Source organism: Pseudophryne corroboree, chromosome 10 (assembly GCF_028390025.1).
Source record: "Pseudophryne corroboree isolate aPseCor3 chromosome 10, aPseCor3.hap2, whole genome shotgun sequence".
Classification (NCBI taxonomy): Eukaryota; Metazoa; Chordata; class Amphibia; order Anura; family Myobatrachidae; genus Pseudophryne; species Pseudophryne corroboree.
The window spans coordinates 26,388,413-26,409,513 of record NC_086453.1 but is presented as its reverse complement, the minus strand read 5'-3'; the positions used below and the strand labels follow the sequence as shown (position 1 = coordinate 26,409,513).

General features: G+C 43.4%; 1 protein-coding gene and 1 pseudogene across 4 annotated transcripts in view; both read right to left on the bottom strand.

Moving 5' to 3' along the window:
- The window catches only part of LOC134965863 (uncharacterized), a 153,485-nt gene extending 134,804 nt beyond the window's left edge, over positions 1-18,681 (bottom strand). The window contains exons 1-3 of one of the 4 annotated variants that reach the window (XM_063942250.1): positions 18,526-18,679; positions 17,383-18,045; positions 6,051-6,104 (exon numbers count right to left, since the gene is read on the bottom strand). The gene's annotated coding sequence lies outside the window, so the exon portion shown is untranslated. Of the gene's footprint in view, positions 1-6,050; positions 6,105-17,382; positions 18,156-18,525 lie in introns of those variants that run through there. The other 3 variants (XM_063942252.1, XM_063942249.1, XM_063942251.1) reach the window with 3 other exon arrangements.
- LOC134968124 (5S ribosomal RNA) lies at positions 16,302-16,420 on the bottom strand (annotated as a pseudogene).
- Positions 18,682-21,101: the final 2,420 nt, after the last annotated feature.

Genomic DNA, 21,101 nt, shown 5'->3' with positions numbered 1-21,101 from the left:
CCCCACAATGAAGGAATGTGTATGTAAAAAGTAAGTGCGAGACTTACGGATCCCAGCAATGAATGCAAAGATGCAGCAATCGCGAATCAATATTTCAATCAATGAAGATTTTTGTCAGGATACAAAATTACAAAAGCAATCTTACCTCTACTTATACTCCTCACAAACACACGTGTAACGCCTGCTCCAGACACCGTCAGGCAGTGTCTCTCAATAATAAGGTAATCGCAGTTCGACACGATGCACGTTTCACCCAGTGAGTCCCGTCACCATGGCTACCACAGTAGACATGGAGATTTACATTGCAGTGAAACGGTCATAATACAGCTGTGCAATAACTATCATAAACAGCAATGATAAGTCCCTAGTAGAAAAACATATGCATCAGACTCACAAACAACATCAGATAATGTGTGTCTAATAATACACACTGAAAATGACAAAGGATATATATCTTCTAGTTAATGATAATTGACAGCCTGAAAATTGGTTCTAAAGTAATGGTGCCACCAGTCACCTAACTAGGCAGCACTGGAGCACTGAATAGGATAAGGAAGAATTACTTTATGCAAAACATGATAACGGCAGCATCTCATTAAGCCCTTTAGTATGAATCACATCTAATTTATGAATCCAGAAGGATTCTTTTTTAAGCAGCATGTTATCTCTATTCAGTGTCGGGGCATGAAGGGCCCATAGGCCAACACAGGGGGGTTTCTGGCTGCCTGGAATACCCCCTCTGCTTGGCCAGTGACTCAAATTATTACAGCAGCATTTTTATGTAATACAATTACTAGAGCTGCGGCCACAACGTGTACTTTAATGGACAGAGCGGAGCTGTTGCACATACCCAGTGGTAGCAGCATCTTCTACCAAGTTATCTGTCTGTGTGGACCTAAGCACTCAATCAGTGCACTGGACGTGAAAGTAGCTGCCAGGAAGAAGAGACAGGGGCTTTACCATGAGGTGGGAGAATGTATCCATAGAAAGTGCAGTTTTGTCTCCTATTGGTTCTAATTTGTTTGTGTATTTATTTGTTATGGGAAGTTTAACCTTTTCCTGACCATGTATGTTATTTTTTTAAGTCATATATGTTACATACAGCCAGTACTATAGTCCATCTATAGTGTTAATTATTAATACTTTATGCCACACACTGTCCAGTGTATAAAATGACGTTGGTACTAGGTTCTTCTACAGCTTCACCAGACTACCACACTTGCTACAGTGTTCAGCAGAGTGGTGATTGTAGATTGCATTTGGAAACCCCTCTCTGGAAATCATGTGTTTACCACTGGGGCCCACTGGGGAGTGCAGTGGTAGGGACCCATGTTTATGGGATTGGCCAGTCTCCAAAGGGGGTGTGACAAGACCCTACATTGGTTTGCCTAAGAATTATAGAGTACGTGTGCATTATAAGATAACATATGTACAATGTATAATTCAAGTGCACAGTCTGGAACCTGATCCCTATAGGTGGAGGAGGGGGTCCCCATGCAGTGGGGCCCAACAAGGGTTTCCCTGTACCCCTGTGGGCCAGTGCAACCCTATCTCTATTACCACCCTTACCCAAAGGTGGAATATGATCAATCATCCTATAATGCAAACTGACCAGGTTATGATTGACATAAACAAAGTGGCGTGCTACAAGTTGATCATTTTTTCCTCCCTCAAGGGCTAATCTTATTGATGATCTGTGCGCTGACATTCTCTCTTTCAATGTACACTTAATTTTGCCGACATAAATACAGTAAGACCACAGGGACAAATTATTTGATAAATGACAAATGAGCTTTCACAAGTCAGAAGATGTTGTATGTGAAAGACTTTTCCTGTGTGAGGATGGATAAACTTGTCTCCTGTCAGCAAGAAGCCACAAGTGGTGCAAGAACAGCCAGTTTTTTCCTGAGACAAAAGGTTTTTTTGTGTGCTCAGACCTGGCTAAACCTGAAATGTCAGTTTTAACTAAATGATCACACAAATTACATCATCTTGAATAACAAGCCATAAGGTCAGTGTTTTGTAAACCAAGATCTTTTTCTGATTTAATAATTGGCCAATGTGACCCAGAGATGCGATTTATGGCTGGGGACAAACCATTGAATTTAGTCACTCAAGTCAATGGGTGTAGCATGGCTGACCGCCGTTCAGCATACCGACGCCGGGATCCCGGCAACAGACCGACGCCGGGATCCCGGCGGGGAGGGGCGAGTGCAGTAAGCCCCTTGCGGGCTCGGTAGCGACCTGCGGTCGCTACGGGTTTTATTCCCACTCTATGGGTGTCGTGGACACCCACGAGTGGAAATAGTCCCTGTTGGTCGGCATGCCGACCATCGGGATAGTGAGATGTCGGGATGCCGGAGGAGGTCATGTGACCGTCGGTCTCCCGACCACCGGTCACATGAATACCACCCAAGTCAATGACATATGATATCGCTTAAATGTTTCTTGTGGAACAAGAAAAAATTTTTGCGCATGAAGAGGTGGCATCCAATTTTTTATTTTACACCCGCTATATTGATGATCTCATGCTTATTTGGTCGGGGCCCCGGTCAGAACTCATTGATTTATTTGATAGACGTAATGTATCAACATCCCCTATGAAACTGATTTATGTGATCAGTAATGAAAAGATTATTTTTTTAGATGTGAGAATTGGTTTGACCAAGGATATGCTAACAACCCCGGTATATACCAAAAAGGTTGACCGCAATAATATCTTACACAATAAAATTAGTCATCCCATTAACCTTAAACGGGATTTACCTCTATCTCAAATGATCCGCATTAGAAGAAACAACAGTAATTATGACTTAACAAATAAACAGTTGGATTCATCGATAGCAATATTCGTCAAGAGGGGTTATCCCATTAATGAGTTGAGGGGAACAAAGGCTAAAGTGTTATTGGATCGTAATACGTTACTTAAAAAGTAAGTAACAAATACTTCTAAATAGAAATTGACTTGGGTGACTAAATTACAAAAATTTTATCCCCGGCCATAAATCGCATCTCTAGGTCACATTGGCCAATTATTAAATCAGAAAAAGATCTTGATTTACAAAACACTGACCTTATGGCTTGTTATTCAAGATGATGTAATTTGTGTGATCATTTGGTTAAAACTAACATTTCAGGTTTATCCAGGTCTGAGCAGACAAAAAACATTTTGTCTTAGGGAAAAACTGGCTGCTTCAGGTGTTCTTGCACCACTTGTGGCTTCTTGCTGACAGAAGACAAGTTTATCCATCCTCACACAGGAAAAGTCTTTCACATACGACATCTTCTGACTTGTGAAAGCTCATTTGTAATTTATCAAATAATTTGCCCCTGTGGTCTTAGTAAATAAAGTGTAAATTTAAAGAGAGAATGTCAGCTCACAGGTCATCAATAAGATTAGACCTTGAGGGAGGAAAAAAAGATAAACCTGTAGCACGCCACTTTGTTAATGCCAAATATAACCTGGCCAGTTTGCGTTATAGGATGATTGACCATATTCCACCTTTGCGTACAGGTGGTAATAGAGATATCATGCTGCTTAGAAAAGAATCCTTCTATGGATACATTCTCCCACCTCATGATAAAGCCCCTGTCTCTTCTTCCTGGCATCTGCTTTCACGTCCAGTGCACTGATTAAGTGCTCAGGTCCACACAGACAGATAACTTGGTAGCAGATGCTGCTACCACTGGGCATGTGCAACAACTCCGCTCTGTCCATCAAAGTACACGTTGTGACAGCAGCTCTAGTAATTGTATTACATAAAAATGCTGCTGTGATAATTTGAGTCACTGGCCAAGCAGAGGGGGTATTCCAGGCAGCTGGAAACCCCCCTGCGTTTGCCAATGGGCCATTCATGCCCCAGTCTGACACTGAATAGAGATAACATGCTGCTTAAAACAGAATCCTTCTAGATTCATAAATTAAATGTGATTCATCCTAGAGGGTTTAATGAGATGCTGCCGTTATCATGTTTTGCATAAAGTAATTCTTCCTTATCCTATTCAGTGCTCCAGTGCTGCCTAGTTAGGTGCGTGGTGGCACCAACACTTTAGAACGATTTTTCAGGCTGTCAATTTTCGTTAACTAGAAGATATATATCCTTTGTCACTTTTAGTGTGTATTATTAGATATACATTACTTGAAGTTGTTTGTGAGTCTGATGCATATGTTTTTCTACTAGGGACTTATCATTGCTGTTTATGATAGTTATTACAAAGCTGTATTACGCCCGTTTCACTGCAATGTAAATCTCCATGTCTACTATTGTAGCTATGGTGACGGGACGCACTTGGGTGAAACGTGCATAGTGTTGAGCCGCGATGACATAATTGTTGATATTTTTTAGTCCCGGGCCCCACAATTTCTGTAGGCAGCACTGGCGGCAGTCATTTAGAAGGTAAAACCATACCTTGTAAGGGATTGCCATTTTAAACAAACATCCGAGATCAGTCGGCATCCCACAACTCCGACAAACTCGGACTCTATTACATATGCCCCCAATTGTCATACAAGAATGAGGCCAGTGTGGGGCCCACTCTGCACACACTGGCTCCAAACATTATACTCACCTCTTCGGAGTCCAGCATCGGTGTAGCACATATCATCGGGAAGAGTGGGACTGCGCAGAGACCGTACAAGGACTGCACTTTTCTCTGAAACCATCCCCGAATGATCCAAACTTCCCTTAGCACTTGCTACATGTGTTAGGACATCCGATCTGCATTTAGCAAGCAGCGGTTAGCCCAGCTTACAGGTGTATGTGACTGCACCGCTTACTCCCTCTACAGATGGCGTTAGCAGCACAGCCCACATTCCCGGCAATGAGGACCCAGCAAAAGCCCTTCTGGCTTCATCAAAGCACTCCAGGCTTTGCTGAGTCCCTGCCAGAGAAACGTGTAATGTGCATGCACAGGCAGCCATCGCGCATTCACATTACTCAGCAAGACGAGGATGCGGAGTATGCATTTGAGGAGGGGGACGCCACAGAACCGCGCTGGAGAGATAAGTTACATTAAACACCAGCGTCATATAAGACAGGAGTCAGACTGACAGGTCCCTAGTGGCTCGTGGCGTACATTGATATCCGGATGATAGGTTGACACCATATGATTGACATAGTCCAACATTCGATAGGTTCAAATGGTCAAAATGATAATGGTCCACGCAAGTTTTTGGCATTTTTTCAACTTTCTCATACTTCAAGTTCAGTATAATTGTCATCAGCCAAAACAAATTGACAGAGGAAATTTTAGTAGTACATAGCACCGGGCAGCAGGCGACATAATCATGGCATACAAAACCTCATAAAATTAATTCAATCATATGTTCAACATTTTTACTGCAAATGGAATAAAACTGTTCCTAAAATGACTAGTACGTGCTAGCAGAGATCGAAACCTCTTTTTTCGAGATGGAAGTCCGACAAGGAACTCATTAAAAGGATGTCCACTTTCTGATAGAACACTCCTAACTTTACTTAAAGCCCTACACCTTTACAGCTCTTGAAAGGTCGGCATCGGTATACCACTGATTTTGCTAGCGGTTTTCTAAGCCGATCTAATGCACACCGGTCATTTTACGGTACAGCTGCCATACCATGTCACTATTACATAACTAAGGATGCTCTCAATCGAGCACCTATAAAAATGTAACATGGTCTGCGCCATTCACGTGGACTGCGATAGGGAATAGTAACCTGTGGCGATCGCAGCGGTAGTGGAGCGAGGCACCTTTCGTGAGCCATGCGTGCGGACGCAGTGCGCTTTTTGGGGTTCTATGTGCTGAACCCTGCAATTAGACACCAAAAAAACATTAAAAACTCATGTTGACCTTTTAATGTGTTGACAATTTCCATGTTGTCTTTTTCACATGTCAACCTAGAGCATGTCAACTTTGAATGGTCGACCTAGGACACTGTCAATCTTTTGACCCATTACATTATGCTGCTAATGTGTAAGCTATAATTCCCCACATACAGACATAAACGCGGATCCTACACATACTCTGTGCTGTACTATAACTGACGTGGACGTGGACATAACAGACTCACCAAGAGCCACGGCCGTCACCCTGCCAGATCTCATTGCTGCAATAGATTAGGGACCTGCAGAATAGAGGAAGGGAATGACCACACAAAGTTATGACAATATTCATCAGAAAAGACAAATTAAGTTATTTATCTGAGCGGAAATCAAATTCTAAATATCGGGGGTAATTCCAAGTTGATCGCAGCAGGATTTTTGATAGCAATTGGGCAAAACCATGTGCACTGCAGGGGAGGCAGATATAACATGTGCAGAGACAGTTAGATATGGGTGGGTTATATTGTTTCTGTGCAGGGTAAATACTGGCTGCTTTATTTTTACACTGCAAATTAGATTGCAGATTGAACACACACCACCCAAATCTAACTCTCTCTGCACATGTTACATCTGCCTCCCCTGCAGTGCACATGGTTTTGCCCAATTGCTAACAAAAATCCTGCTGCGATCAACTTGGAATTACCCCCATCCTTCCTATAAAACAAAATACAATACACCTCCAGGAAGTATTTGTCATATTGTAAACATTGTTACATACAACATAACTGAGAAAAGTGTTACTAAAACTCCACTAGTTTGTTCTGGCATAGGCTGTTATCCAGTAACACAATGTGCTACTGTGTATTTGTTATGGAAGCCGACACTTGTTGTGTGATCTGGCAACAGCTATAAAAGAGCAGTAATGATAAATGCAGTGTTCTGCATCTAATATTAATACCTATTTTATTCTGGCAGCCACAAACACCTCTTAGTAACTATAAACTCATACAGATGTCTCCTCATGCACCTAGCGTCTATACGCCATATACCACGAGACACCCGGCGTGACTGAGCCACTACAGGAGGTGCAGACACAGCTACTGTTAGCACCACTCTCAGTGTAATACAGACGCTGGCCTGTGACTGTAACCACACAGGAATTAGCTTTAAACAAGTACAAAGTCGCAGATGAAGCACAACAGAACTTGGCGTGAGAAAAACCTGCAGCCGCTGCATTGCAGCACTTCATACACAGATTCAGACTCACTGTACACAGATGTGTTACACATCACATTGATGAGTGCAATCTAGCACAGTAGTTTTGTCTCTTCTGGTCCTTTTTTAAAGCAAAAAAGATGTACATTTTGAGAGAAAAAGACACTTTGTGTTGCAGAGTTTCCGGGAACCTGGCGCACCAAGGGGGGCTGTTTGAGTGACTGACGTCACACTGTATAAGGACACATCTGTATGTTATTGTATATTGCACATGAGGGGTAATTCCAAGTTGATCGCAGCAGGAAATTTTTTAGCAGTTGGGCAAAACCATGTGCACTGCTGGGGAGGCAAATATAACATGTGCAGAGAGAGTTAGATTTGGGTGGGTTATTTTTATTTCTGTGCAGGGTAAATACTGGCTGCTTTATTTTTACACTGCAAATTAGATTGCAGATTGAACACACCACACCCAAATCTAACTCTCTCTGCACATGTTATATCTGCCTCCCCTGCAGTGCACATGGGCCCTCATTCCGAGTTGTTCGCTCGCAAGGCGATTATAGCAGAGTTACACACGCTAAGCCGCCGCCTACTGGGAGTGAATCTAAACATCTTAAATGTGCGACCGATGTATTCGCAATATTGCGATCAAAACCGAGTTAGCAGTTTCTGAGTAACTCCAGACTTACTCTGCCTGTGCGATCAATTCAGTGCTTTTCGGTCCCGGCTGACGTCATAAACACACCCAGCGTTCGCCCAAGCACTCCCACCGTTTCTCCAGACACGCCTGCGTTTTTTCCGGAAACGGTAGCGTTTCCTGCCACACGCCCCTAAAACGCCGTACATCCGCCCAGTAACACCCATTTCCTGTCAATCACAATGCGTTCTCCGGAGCGACGAAAAAGCCGTGAGTAAAATTACTTTCTTCTTAGTAAAGTTACTTGACGCATGCGCAGTGCGAACATTACGCATGCGCACTAAGAGAATTCTCACTGCGATGCGATGAAAAATACCGAGCGAACAACTCGGAATGAGGGCCATGGTTTTGTCCAACTGCTAAAAAAAAATCCTGCTGCGATCAACTTGGAATTACCCCCCTGGGTGGTTCCTCTTCCAAGTTCCACTGACCTAAATTTCTGTGCAATAACTTGGGATTTTCAGGTCAGTTGAAAAGGGATATTACTTGCATTGAAAGTTACTAAAGTTATATTGCTGTCTAGTCAAATTACACCTTTACCTATATAATATACAGCAGAGTAGATTACCTTACTTAGCTTCTCAGAGGAACGGTAAAGGATCACATCAAAGGCAGTTTATATATGGTAAAGAGGAGGGGGAAATAATTTCCATAATAGACCTTTAATTATAGTTGCTTGTGTAAAGAGCAAAGTAATTATATTACTGTAAGTGTGGCAATCCAGATTACTATTCACTTTCCTGTTACTGAAATTACTGGGATACGTCCATATGCAAATATTACATCTCACAAAGAACATACTGTGCTCACCTACAGATACCTGTAAAGCCAGTTATCCTCAAATGGACAGAACACCGTGTCTTCTACTTTCACACTGGCAAACAAAGGGGGTAATTCAGATCTGATCGCAGCAGCAAATTTGTTAGCTGATGGGCAAAACCATGGTGGTCATTCCGAGTTGTTCGCTCGGAAAATTTCATCGCATCGCAGCGATTTTCCCTTAGTGCGCATGCGCAATGTCCGCACTGTGACTGCGCCAAGTAAATTTGCTATGAAGTTAGTATTTTTACTCACGGCTTTTTCATCGCTCAGGCGATCGTAGTGTGATTGACAGGAAATGGGTGTTTCTGGGCGGAAACAGGCCGTTTTATGGGCGTGTGGGAAAAAACGCTACCGTTTCCGGAAAAAACACGGGAGTGGCTGGAGAAACGGAGGAGTGTCTGGGCGAACGTTGGGTGTGTTTGTGACGTCAAACCAGGAACGACAAGCACTGAACTGATCGCAGATGCCGAGTAAGTCTGAAGCTACTCTGAAACTGCTAAGAAGTTTGTAATCGCAATATTGCGAATCATTCGTTCGCAATTTTAAGATGCTAAGATTCACTCCCAGTAGGCGGCGGCTTAGCGTGAGCAACTCTGCTAAAATCGCCTTGCGAGCGAAAAACTCGGAATGACCTCCCATGTGCACTGCAGGTGTGGCAGATGTAACATATGCAGAGAGCGTTAGATTTTGGAGAATTCTGGTGCCGGAACACCGAGGGTAAGTATTGGAGTGATGGTTAGGGCCTCGGAGGAAGGTTAGGGTTAGTCACTAGAGAGGTCGGGTTAGCCGTAGCTGACACCCCCCGAGTCTTAGCCCTAGCCACCACCCCCTGTGATTATCCGTAGCTGCCACCCCATGCAGGTCAGGGGAGGGGAGCTGTAAATTATTTACCCAATCCCCTGTCGGCACTCTAAAAGTTGGGGTGCTGCGGTTCAGTCATGTGACCGCTGGCATCCCGACTGGTGCCATTATATATCACATCCCGTTATATATATCACTTCCCATGTGACGGAACAGGTAAATGTTCATCAGCGGCCGCGGCAGGACTTACACTGCCCGATGCGATTGACTTTCCACTTTCAAAATATAGAATTGGACGACAATGCAGCGTGTCCAACCAATCGATATTACCAGATCGGTCGCCCACATACACGCTGTAATTATCCGACAGATCCGCTGATATCGGGCAGAGATTGGGCAGATAATTGTAGCATGTATGCCCAGCTTTTCTTGAATACACGTCTAATTATATTCACCTGGGAAAAAAGTGTTTGACAAACTAGTCCTTTATTCACAGTATATCAAAGTGTAAGAGTGATACTAACCAAACTTACTGTATGCTGAAGTGCTATGTTATCCTATCAGTAACAGAAACTCATACAGCTGCAATCACATACAGCTAGTACAATGTGAAAGTGTGTTACTGGGATTTGTGGTGTGTGACTTATACCATGTGCAACACAATATCAGTCAGGAACTGTGTCTAGCACCTGCCACTTGTGCGTAATCTGCTGCTTTATAGCACTGGGTTGTGATTATTTTCAGTGTCGGACTAGGGGAATGGGGGAATGCAGGGCCTCCGGGGGCCCATACTTAGGGGTGTGGCCAGCCTACAAAGGGGGTGTGGCCAGCCTCCATAGAGGCTTGACATACACAATACAAAAGAAGATACTGGCGCCGGCTGGATCTCAAAATAAGGAACGGATACAAATTTATCAATAAAAAATTATTCATACATTTATTAAAATTAAGCTAAAAATAAATACAACAATTGTTTCCTTGACATACACTACCATGTATAATACAAGTGCACAGTCTGGAACCTGATCCCTAGAGGAAGGAGTGGGCTCTCAGGCAGTGGGGCCTACCGGTGGTTTCCCCTTAACCCCTGTGGGCCAGTCCGACCCTGATTACTTTCTATTCAGGACAAATTGTTACAAACTATATGGTTGGAAACCATACATTAACTATACAGTTTATATACTGCACCCAGATCCATTTACCTTATACCTATGAATAAGAACAGTGGGCCTAATTCAGATCTGATCGCTGGGCTACATTTTTTGCTGCTCTGTGATCAGGTAGTCGCCGCCTACAGGGGGCTCCCTGAAAATGCTTGAGCCCGCCTGCGTTTTTCCGGACACTCCCTGAAAACGGTCACTTGCCACCCACAAACGGCCTCTTCCTGTCACTCACCTTGCAAACGCCCGTGCGAATGGATCCTTCGCACCGTCCCGTCGCTGACCGCCGATGCCCGTTGTAGCTGTCCGATGCGCCTGCGCATTGTGGTGCATATGCATGTGCAATTCTGATCTGATCGCCCGCCGTGCGAAAACGCACAGCAGCGATTAGATCTGAATGACTCCCCACGCACAGACTTGTTTTATTGAAACCTTTATTTATTCACATAGATTCTTTTATTTTTCAATCACATTATTTCTTTATTACTTTATCTTCTTTTTCTAATACTTCAATTGAATCAGCGCTATTATAGGGTATATGCTATACCTGTAATTTAGTACTGATGTAGCAGCATTACATTTGTAGGATTATTCCTAATACCTCTGTTTTTAAGTAGTGTATATCTTATAAAGACTGATTTTAAAATAAATGTGAACAAGGTACTTATGGTATTGTTTGTCTTTTCTTTAGCTGTGTACATACATCTGAATCAGTAGTTATCCTACAGTCTACATCAGGGCATAGATAAAATCTCCCTTTTGTTAAGAATTATCTGTAGATTCCCTTGACTAGAAACTATGGGGGTAATTTAGACCTGATTGTAGCAGCGAAATTGTTAGCAGTTGGGCAATACCATGGATGTCATTCCGAGTTGATCGCTGGTTGACGTTTTTCACAGTGCAGCGATCAGGTAACTACTGCGCATGCGTATGCACCGCAAGGCGCAGGCACGTCGTACGGGTACAAAGCGGATCAGTGCTGAGCGAGGGATTTAACGAAGAATCCATTCACACAGCTGATCGCAAGGAGATTGACAGGAAGAAGGCGTTTGTGGGTGTCAACTGACCGTTTTCTGGGAGTGTTTGGAAATACACAGGCGTGTCCAGGCGTTTGCAGGGTGGGTGTCTGACGTCAATTCCGGGAACAAAAAGACTGAAGTGATCGCAAGGGCTGAGTAAGTCCAGAGCTACTCAGAGACTGCACAAAATGTTTTTGCTGAGCTCCGCTGCAAAGCCGTTCGCATACTTGCAAAGCGAAATTACACTCCCCCGTGGGCAGCGACTATGCGTTTGCACGGCTGCTAAAAGTAGCTAGCGAGTGATCAACTCGTTATGAGGGCCCATGTGCACTGCAGGTGGGGCAGATATAACATGTGCAGAGAGAGTTAGATTTGGGTGGGTTATTGTGTTTCTGTGCAGTGTAAATACTGGCTGCTTTATTTTTACACTGCAATCTAGATTTCAGTTTGAACACACCACACCCAAATCTAACTCTCTCTGCACATGTTATATCTGCTACCCACCCCCCAGCAGTGCACATGGTTTTGCCCAAATGCTAACAAATTTGCTGCTACGATCAGATCTGAATTACCCCCTATATAAAGTACATAACCATTGCTCTTGTTGTGGGGCACTTTCTCACTATGGGGTCATTCCGAGTTGATCGCTAGCTGCCGTTGTTCGCAGCGTAGCGATGAGGCTAAAAATCGGCATTTCTGTGCATGGGTATGCACCGCAATGCGCACGCGCGACGTATGGGTACAACGTCCGTTGTGGTTTTGCACAGGTTCTAGCGACATTTACATTCGCAATGTCGGCCGCAAGAAGATTGACAGGAAAGGGGCGTTTCTGGGTGTCAACTGACCGTTTACAGGGAGTGCTTAGAAAAACGCAGGCATGCCAGGGAAAACGCAGGCGTGGCTGGGCGAACGCTAGGCGGGTGTGTGACGTTAAAAGCCAACCCTCCAATGTTAGAATCAACGCACACGAAGAGTAAGTACAGGGCTGGTCTTGTTTTGCACAAAATGTTTTTGCAGGCGCTCTGCTGCAAAGCTAAAATACACTCCCCAGTGGGCGGCGGCAAAGCGTTTGCAGTGCTGCTAAAAGTAGCTAGCGAGCGAACAACTCGGAATGACCCCCTATATTCACTATATTTTCCACAAAGTCCTTTCTGCACTGCCTTTGCTATTAGCACACCCGTATTTAACATTTGCTATAATATTTGTTAGTATTTTCACCCACTCCATTCTCTCAATTTTCCACTGATCACCACTAATGTACTGTACTGGAGATATGGCTTCTAGACCCTGTTCCATACCAATCCACTCTGCCCGCTCTCATCCCACCCCCAGTTCCATACCATCCCCTCATACCCATATCCTAGCCAACCTGATCCAAATCACCCCTGTCCCTTCCCTCCCTTTCTCCTGTGCACTTTGGAATACCAGATCAATCTGAAACAATCTGCATGCTATCCACGACCTCTTCATCTCTCACTCCCTTAACCTTCTCGCCATCACCAAAACCTGGCTCTTCTCTGACTCCACCTTACCTGCTGCCCTCTTCCATGGGGACTTCTCCTTCACCCCCTCTGTCAGACCTGTCAGCCACCAAGGTGGCAGAGTAGGCATCCTCCTTTGCCCAAACTGCACCTTTTGCATCATCCCAGCCGAACCCTCCCTCATTTTTCAAACATTTGAGGTCAACTCTATCTGCCTCTTCTACTCCATTCACCTCCATGTGGCCATCATCTAAAGCCCCCCTGGCTGCTCCTCCCCATTCCTTGACAACTTCTCTGCCTGGCTTCTCCACTTCCTCTCCTCTGACCTTCCCTCTATCATCCTTGGTGACTTTAACATCCCTATTAACATCACTAAACCAGCATCCACTAATCTTCTCTCCCTCTTTTCCTCCTTTGGCCTTTTTTCAATGGACCTCTACCCCCACTCACAGTCTCGGTAATCTCCTTGAACTTGTCTTCACCCACCTGTGTGATCTATCTGACTTCTCCAACTCTCCCATCCCCCTCTCTGACCGCCATCTACTCTGTTTTACCCTCTCATCTCCTCCTCCCCTCCCCATACCCAGACCCACTGTCAACAGAGGCAATCTCGAGTCTGTTGACCCTGCTGTCCTATCCTTACTCAATCCCCTCCTTTCTCCTCTATCAGCCATAGCCTGCTTCAACCAGATGGCCTCCTTTTATAACTCCACTCTCACCTCCACTCTCAATTCTGTTGCTCCCATCTCCTCTATCCTCCTCTGCTGTTTAAAACCACAACCCTGGCACTCCAAACTGACCTGGTTCCAACAAAAATACTCATGCATTTTTCTCAAGCGCCTCTGGAGGAAATCTCACTCTCTGGCAAACTTCCTTCATTTCAAGTTTATTTTCTCTTCCTACAGCTCTGCCCTCTCCTTGGCCAAGCAATCCTTTTTCCAATCACTCATCTCTACTCCGTCTTCCAGTCCCTGCCATCTCTTTCATACTTTGAACACTCTCCTTCCCACCCCCTCCCATCCTCACTCACAGCCACTGACTTTGCCTAATTCTTCTCATCCAAAATTGAATAAATACATCATGAAATCTCCTCCCCTCTCCCCTCAGCAGCCCCGCCGCCACCACCACCTTCTCCCTCCAGCCACCCCACCCTGTGTTCCTTCCACCCCACCACAGACAAGGAAGTCCACTCCCTCATCTTATCCTCTCCCCCCTCCACCTGCCCCCTGGTCCCCCTCCCTTCCCACATCCTTCACTCACTCTCCCGCACTGCCTGCTCCCACCTTGATCACCTCTTCAACCTATCACTCTCTACCGGCATCTTTCCCTCGCCATTCAAATATGTCTCACCACTTCTTAAAAAAAAAAAACATTTACCCCACCACACCTGCTAGCTACTGCCCCATCTCTCTTCTGCCATTCACCTCCAAACTCCTCCTCCACACACACTACAAGCCATAAAAGCCATAATGTATACTGCAGGTACCCTATACCATCAGCGCTATTTTAGAGGGTCATAGCTCCACCATATATATGGGGGCATTCAACTTCTTACCACCTGGCATAATACAACACCCAGCAATACTTTTGTGTTCTAGGCTGCTCCATACAACTATTACTGTATACCTGTCATCCTGTGTCTCTATACTACCTGTCGCTCTATCTTGTCAAATAAACCTCAGACCTGGTTAAGCTGTACCACGTGTGGACTGACCCCCACCCCCACATTATACATGCTGGCCTAGTGTACTGCCTCGCAACTGGACAAATATAATAACCGTGTACCTCCCAGTCACATCTTCCACCGTGTTCCGCTAAAACAGGCCCCAGTGTCCTACCCTGGGATTCTCTGCTAATAGAGATAACATACTGTACAATGATTCCGGCATCTGCAATCCTCAGCTATACACACATATACCCAACACTAATAAGGTCTCCGTACCTTTAAATGATTCAATTGCCTTAATTTTCAGCAGTTTTATGATCTCTTTACATAATATCTCATTATTTGAATAAATAAAAAATTGTATAAAAAAGACATCAGTGAACTCGAAAGTGTTCAAAGGCGAGCTACTAAATTGATTAAAGGCCTAGAAGGACTGGACTATAAGGAAAGACTTACTAGGCTGAATATGCATACACTAGAAAAGAGGCGCCTAAGAGGAGATATTATTAATATCTTCAAATATGTAAAGGGACATCACAAAGAGTTATCAGAGGAATTATTTATTAAAAGAACACAGCTTAGGACACGTGGGCACTCGCTGCAACTGGAGGAGAGAAAGTTCCGAACGCAACGGAGGAAAGGGTTCATCACTGTTAGGGCAATCAGGATGTGGAATTCCCTGCCAGGGAAGGTGGTAATGGCGGACTCTGTAATTGGATTTAAAAAAGGAATGGATACATTTCTGAATGAAAAAGATATCCAAGGTTATAATACTTAAAATATAACGTGGTTAATCCGGGGGTAACATGAGTTATAGTAGCTACTAGTCATAAAACATTATTTAGCAAGTATGTAGAATCATCACAACTTAAAACAGGTTGAACATGATGGGCAATTTGCCTCTACTCAACCTCAAATACTATGTTACTACTACTACGTTACTATGTTATTCACGTTGCATCAATACGGAAGCAAATTGTTGGAACATTCTTAAGTTCCTGTTTGATGTTCTGTTAATTATGTATTTAGGGAGATACCGCACTGGTGTATAATAAATATAAAGTATCAATTTGTTTAACCAAAATAGCGAGTATAAAGAAAACGTAGTTTTCTAATCATAATTTGGTGGTGCACCCTGAGTCAATGGGTATGCTAACAACAACAGTAAGAAGAAAAAAGAGACTCTTTTGTGGGCGCATTCTTTTACTTTTGAATAATATATGAAAGATTAAAGATAAATGTAGGTATAAAATATAACTTTTATTTATATCATCAAATAAGAATTAGTCAGTGGTCAATAGAGTAACTTTCAAATAATATGACAAAGTAGCTAGCAAATAAATGCTGGTACTTGATAAGACAACAATGAAATAAACTGAATCAACAAATAATTAATAACAATTAAATGCTAATATAAGCATAATGAATTCCGACTGCCAAAATGCAATAAGAGTGCTCTAAGAATTAGAACGTTTGGAGGGCAGATAAGCTGCCAATGTGTGTAGGCCCCGCAATAGTCCAAATAACGACAGTTTGAGGCATAGAAGTATTATAGAAATTATAGACTGTAGTATTCGTAGGATGAATAAGATGAATCTGCTGTCAGTGTTAGACTCTGAGCAAAACGGACCAATGTGAGTTCTACTACACTGGGTCTTCCTCGATGGTCGCCCACTGGAGTACTGACCCAGCCCAACACTGATTAGCTTCCAAGATCAGACGGCTTTGGGCGTTTCCAGTGTGGTATGATCGTAGAAGAGAAACGAGCGATGACGGAGACTCAGGAATCACTGATGAGAGTTCACGAAATGTATAGTATGGAGGAAAAAGATGGATCTGCTGCCAACGTTAGACAGGGATAAACCCAGAATCAATGGTGAGAGTCCACGAAAAGATAGATAGGGAAACAGAAGACTGGCAAAAAGAAAGCACTTAAGATAATTTAAAGTTTGTAAATAAATATCCAAAGAGCATTTCGAAGTAATAATTGCTGATAACAGTTACTGGCATATAATAGAGAAACAGATAAAACACCTGTGCTTGGCTATAGATGAACTAGATAAGTTGTGGTCAGATTTTTCACAGCAGTGGTAGGAATAACAAAGTATCCTAAGCATGAAAAAAGTACCCAAAATGTTTCTAAATGCCAGATACAAGCAAGTATCGATAATTGAGCAGAAAGGAGAGGATAACAATGTAATCAGTACTCAAGCTCTGAACCTATAAATACATATAATAGGTATGCAGAAATATATTGCAAATTTAAACACAGTTAAATACAGTAAATGGCTTCAGATATAGCATTGCTGAGCAATTGAAGACTAATTAACATGTTGGCATCAATCAGGTTCTTTTAATTAGACAAATAGTGATTGATATAAATAATAATTGATGCCACTGAATACGTTGTTACCAAGGTTCAATATATTTTCTTTAAAGAAAGGGTGGGGTAGATGGGCATTATTGAAATGCTGAAAAAGGAATGATAATTGATAGATAAATATACATGTATTGTAAAGAAAAGTGCAAATAATTTTACCAAATAGAGTTGATAAGCAGTATGTGAAATAATGGGGAATGAATAAGTATATAGATTGATGCTTATCACAAAATATTCCAAGGGAGTAACAATTAATAGGATGGGGGATTAGAAAAGGAAGCAGTGGAGAAATAGTGGTAATTAGAATGCTATGGGTAAAAAACAATGTACTGATATTACCCGTAGCAAATGTAGGATGAGGAATCCCAATCCTGATGTGTGTGATCACTGTCACTAAAGGAGATGCTCGCGGTGACCGCGAAGAGAGAACACCAGTCACCGTCCTGTGCCCGTGGAAGACCTTGGCTGCCAGTAGTAAGGTAAAGTTCCGTTTATTACAGCAGCGGTTCTCCGGGAATGAAGGTGGAAGGTACGGCCACGCTGGAGGAACCTACAGTGCAGGCGGGTGTTCGTGCAGCAGTCGGATCACCTCTGCGTACAGTGATGGAGCTCTATTGGGGAGCGGGCAGCTGCAGGTATACGGAGGGAGCCAGTACTTGTGATGGAAGCGGGGAACCAGTCCGAGGCAGGAGAACAGATAGCAGCCGTTGGAGGATGATATTCCTGCTGGGCTGAGCAAGGCGCCGGGCAGCGACGGGTGTGGGTAGATGTACGGCACTCAGGAGAGAGAAGGCAGTCGGCGGGAGGTCGGAAGACGCGTTTCACCCGTCAGCCGGGCTTGATCACTTCCTGTTGTGGGCTACGTCCCTGCAGGTTTTTAAAGTGGTCAGAATAGATACTTCAGCAATCATTGGACGAATGTAGATCAAAAGCAGCTGGGATAGATAAACGGATTTGTGTCCTTCATCAGCCGTGTATCATGAATTCATGCAGCCTCACAGGCTGTGTATTATAATCAAAGACCAAATGGATTCAGCAGAGAAGCCCCTCAGAGGATACCACATAAAAGAAGGGAAAAAAGTATATAAATATAAATGAAAAAACAAAGAAATTAAATTGAATTTAAAATATAAAATATGTAAAAAATATATAAAACACAGCCATAATAAAGATTAAGTAAGACATGACTTTAAATTGATTGCGTGATGGAACCAAGAACAACTAATTGGTAAATTAGACAAAATTACAGGGATTGTAAGGAGCAAATGATCAGATTTATCAGATAAAGGAAGACACTGAGCTATAAGTTCGTATTGGTTATACTAGACCAGCGGTTCTCAGATGTGCCGCGAGAGTTGCCTGATGCCTAGCCGCCGACTATCTGGTTTTGACTGCGCTGGCCTGTAACCTATGAGACGCAGCGTGACTCGTCACACATACCATGTCCTGCCCGCCCGCCCGCTAACCTGCCCGCTGTCTCACCTCCGGCTGCATACACTGCAGATGCGAAGGCAGGGAGAGGGAAATATGAACTGCCCGCTCTCAGCCCGTGCTGCTCCGTCCTTGGTCCTCCGACTGCATACACTGCAGACACGGAGGCAGGGAGAGGGAAATATGAACTACCCACTCTCACCCCATGCTGCTCCTTGCTTCTCCGGCTGCATGAACTTCAGTGCCTGAGGCAGAGAGAGTGAAACATGAGCCTCATATCCACTAACTCCCAGGTAGGAGCCAGTGAATTTGTATTTATTTAATTGCTGTGGGAGTCAGTGTGTGGAAATACTGTTGGGGTGCAATGTGTGGTATTACTGTGTGTGTGTGTGTGGGGGGGGGGGTGCATGTGTGGTATTACTGTGGGGGGCCATGTGTGGTATTACTGTGTGTGTGTGGGGGGGCATGTGTGGTATTACTGTGGGGGGCCATGTGTGGTATTACTGTGGGGGGGGGGGGCAATGTGTGGAATTACTGCAGAGGCCAATGCATTTGTTTAATTACTGTGGGGGCCAATGTGTGTGTGTGTGTGTGTTTTTTCCTCCCATGGGAGCCAATGTGTGTTGTTTTTTTTTCTTCTTCTTTTGTTGGGGGGGAGGAGTGGGGGACTGATGGTGTGCCTTGGCAATTTAAAAATCTTGGTCGGTGTGCCGCGACTTGAAAAAGGTTGAAAATCACTGTACTAGACCAATGCTTTATAAGGGAAATCCCCTATTGCAAAAAAAGAGTATATAAAGAAATTATTACATATGTGCATGTACAAACACACATACACATATATATATATGTGTGTCCATACACATACACATACACATACACACACACATATATATATATATATATATATATATATATATATATATATATATATACATACATGCGTGCACATAACCACATACCTACTCACATTCACACACAATATAAATAAATGCCATAAATTAGTTATGGTATGAAGTGGTGGATGTTGTGTCCTGGGTAAAAAAATGAAAGGATCACGGATGACTGTAAAGGGGGTTGGTGAGTGTGAAATTAAGCTGTGTGAAAGCTGATAGGAGATCAAGTTGGGAGAGCTGTGATGTGGATAATAAAAGGTGATTAAGTAAGTGAAGGGGCAGAGGTGATCCGTGTGATGGAGAAGATGTAACAGAGATGTGAAGAGGAAAAGGAAAGAGAAAAAAGAAGAAAAGAGAAATATGGGAAAAACTAACTGATGATATTAGAGGGGTGCCAATGTCAAATGAGACAATGACAATTTAGTACAGAATGCGGTATATGTGTTAACACAATTCTATGAGTGATGGAAACTGTGGGGAATTAGCAAACAGAATGGAGGAAGGGGTTATTGTGTAATCTGTGAAAATGTTCAATGAAATAATATGTGTGTCAGTGTGAATAAAATAAAAAATAATAGAATAAGTGAATGTGCTAAACGAAATAAATAATTATTAGGTAATAACAACGATGGAAAATGAGAATAAATAAGTATTGTATGAAAAATGAGAGTAAATGCGTATTGTGTGAGAAGTTGCCGATATTAATAGGGGTAAGTATAGGTCAATTGTAAACCCTGGAGGGTATAGGTAAAAGCATGAAGAGGAGAGGAGAAAGGGAGAGGTTAAATGTGTCTTTATAAAAAGACACTGTAGTTGATATACTCATTAAGACCCAATGGTTTCAGTCCTCCTAGCCTGAATGTCCACTCACTTTCTTTTTTAATGAGTTCTCTGCTCAGATCACCTCCACGTATACCTAGATGGATTTTCTCAAGTCCAAATGCACGTAGCTCATGAGGGGAACCATGGTGTTGGGCGTGAAAATGTCTTGCTACGTATGTCAATTTCTTCCCTTTGAGCAGGTCTGATGCAGCGTTCCTAATGGTTCCCATGTGCTCAAGGATTCTTGTTTGAAATTTTCTCGTAGTCATACCAACATAGCGTTGATTACAACTGCAGTTCAGACAATAAACCAAACCTTGTGTATCACAATTGAAAAAGTGTCGTAAGGGGATATCTTGTCCCCATCTGTCTTGTACTTGGGGGGTCATTCCGAGTTGTTCGCTCGCAAGCCGTTTTTAGCAGCTTTGCACACGCTAAGCCTACGCCTACTGGGAGTGAATCTTAGCATAGTAAAATTGCGAACGAAAGATTCGCAATATTGCGAAAAGACATCTCTGTGCAGTTTCTGAGTAGCTCCAGACTTACTCGGCATCTGCGATCAGTTCAGTGCTTGTCGGTCCTGGTTTGACGTCACAAACACACCCAGCATTCGCCCAGCCACTCCTCCGTTTCTCCAGCCACTCCCGCGTTTTTCCCAGAAACGGTAGCGTTTTTTCCCACACGCCCATAAAACGTCCAGTTTCCGCCCAGAAACACCCACTTCCTGTCAATCACATTACGATCGCCTGAACGAAGAAAAAGCCGTGAGTAAAATTCCTAACTTTATAGCAAATTTACTTGGCGCAGTCGCAGTGCGAACATTGTGCATGCACACTAAGCGGAAAATCGCTGCGATGCGATGAAATTTACCGAGCGAACAACTCGGAATGACCCCCTTGATCTGTTATCTGA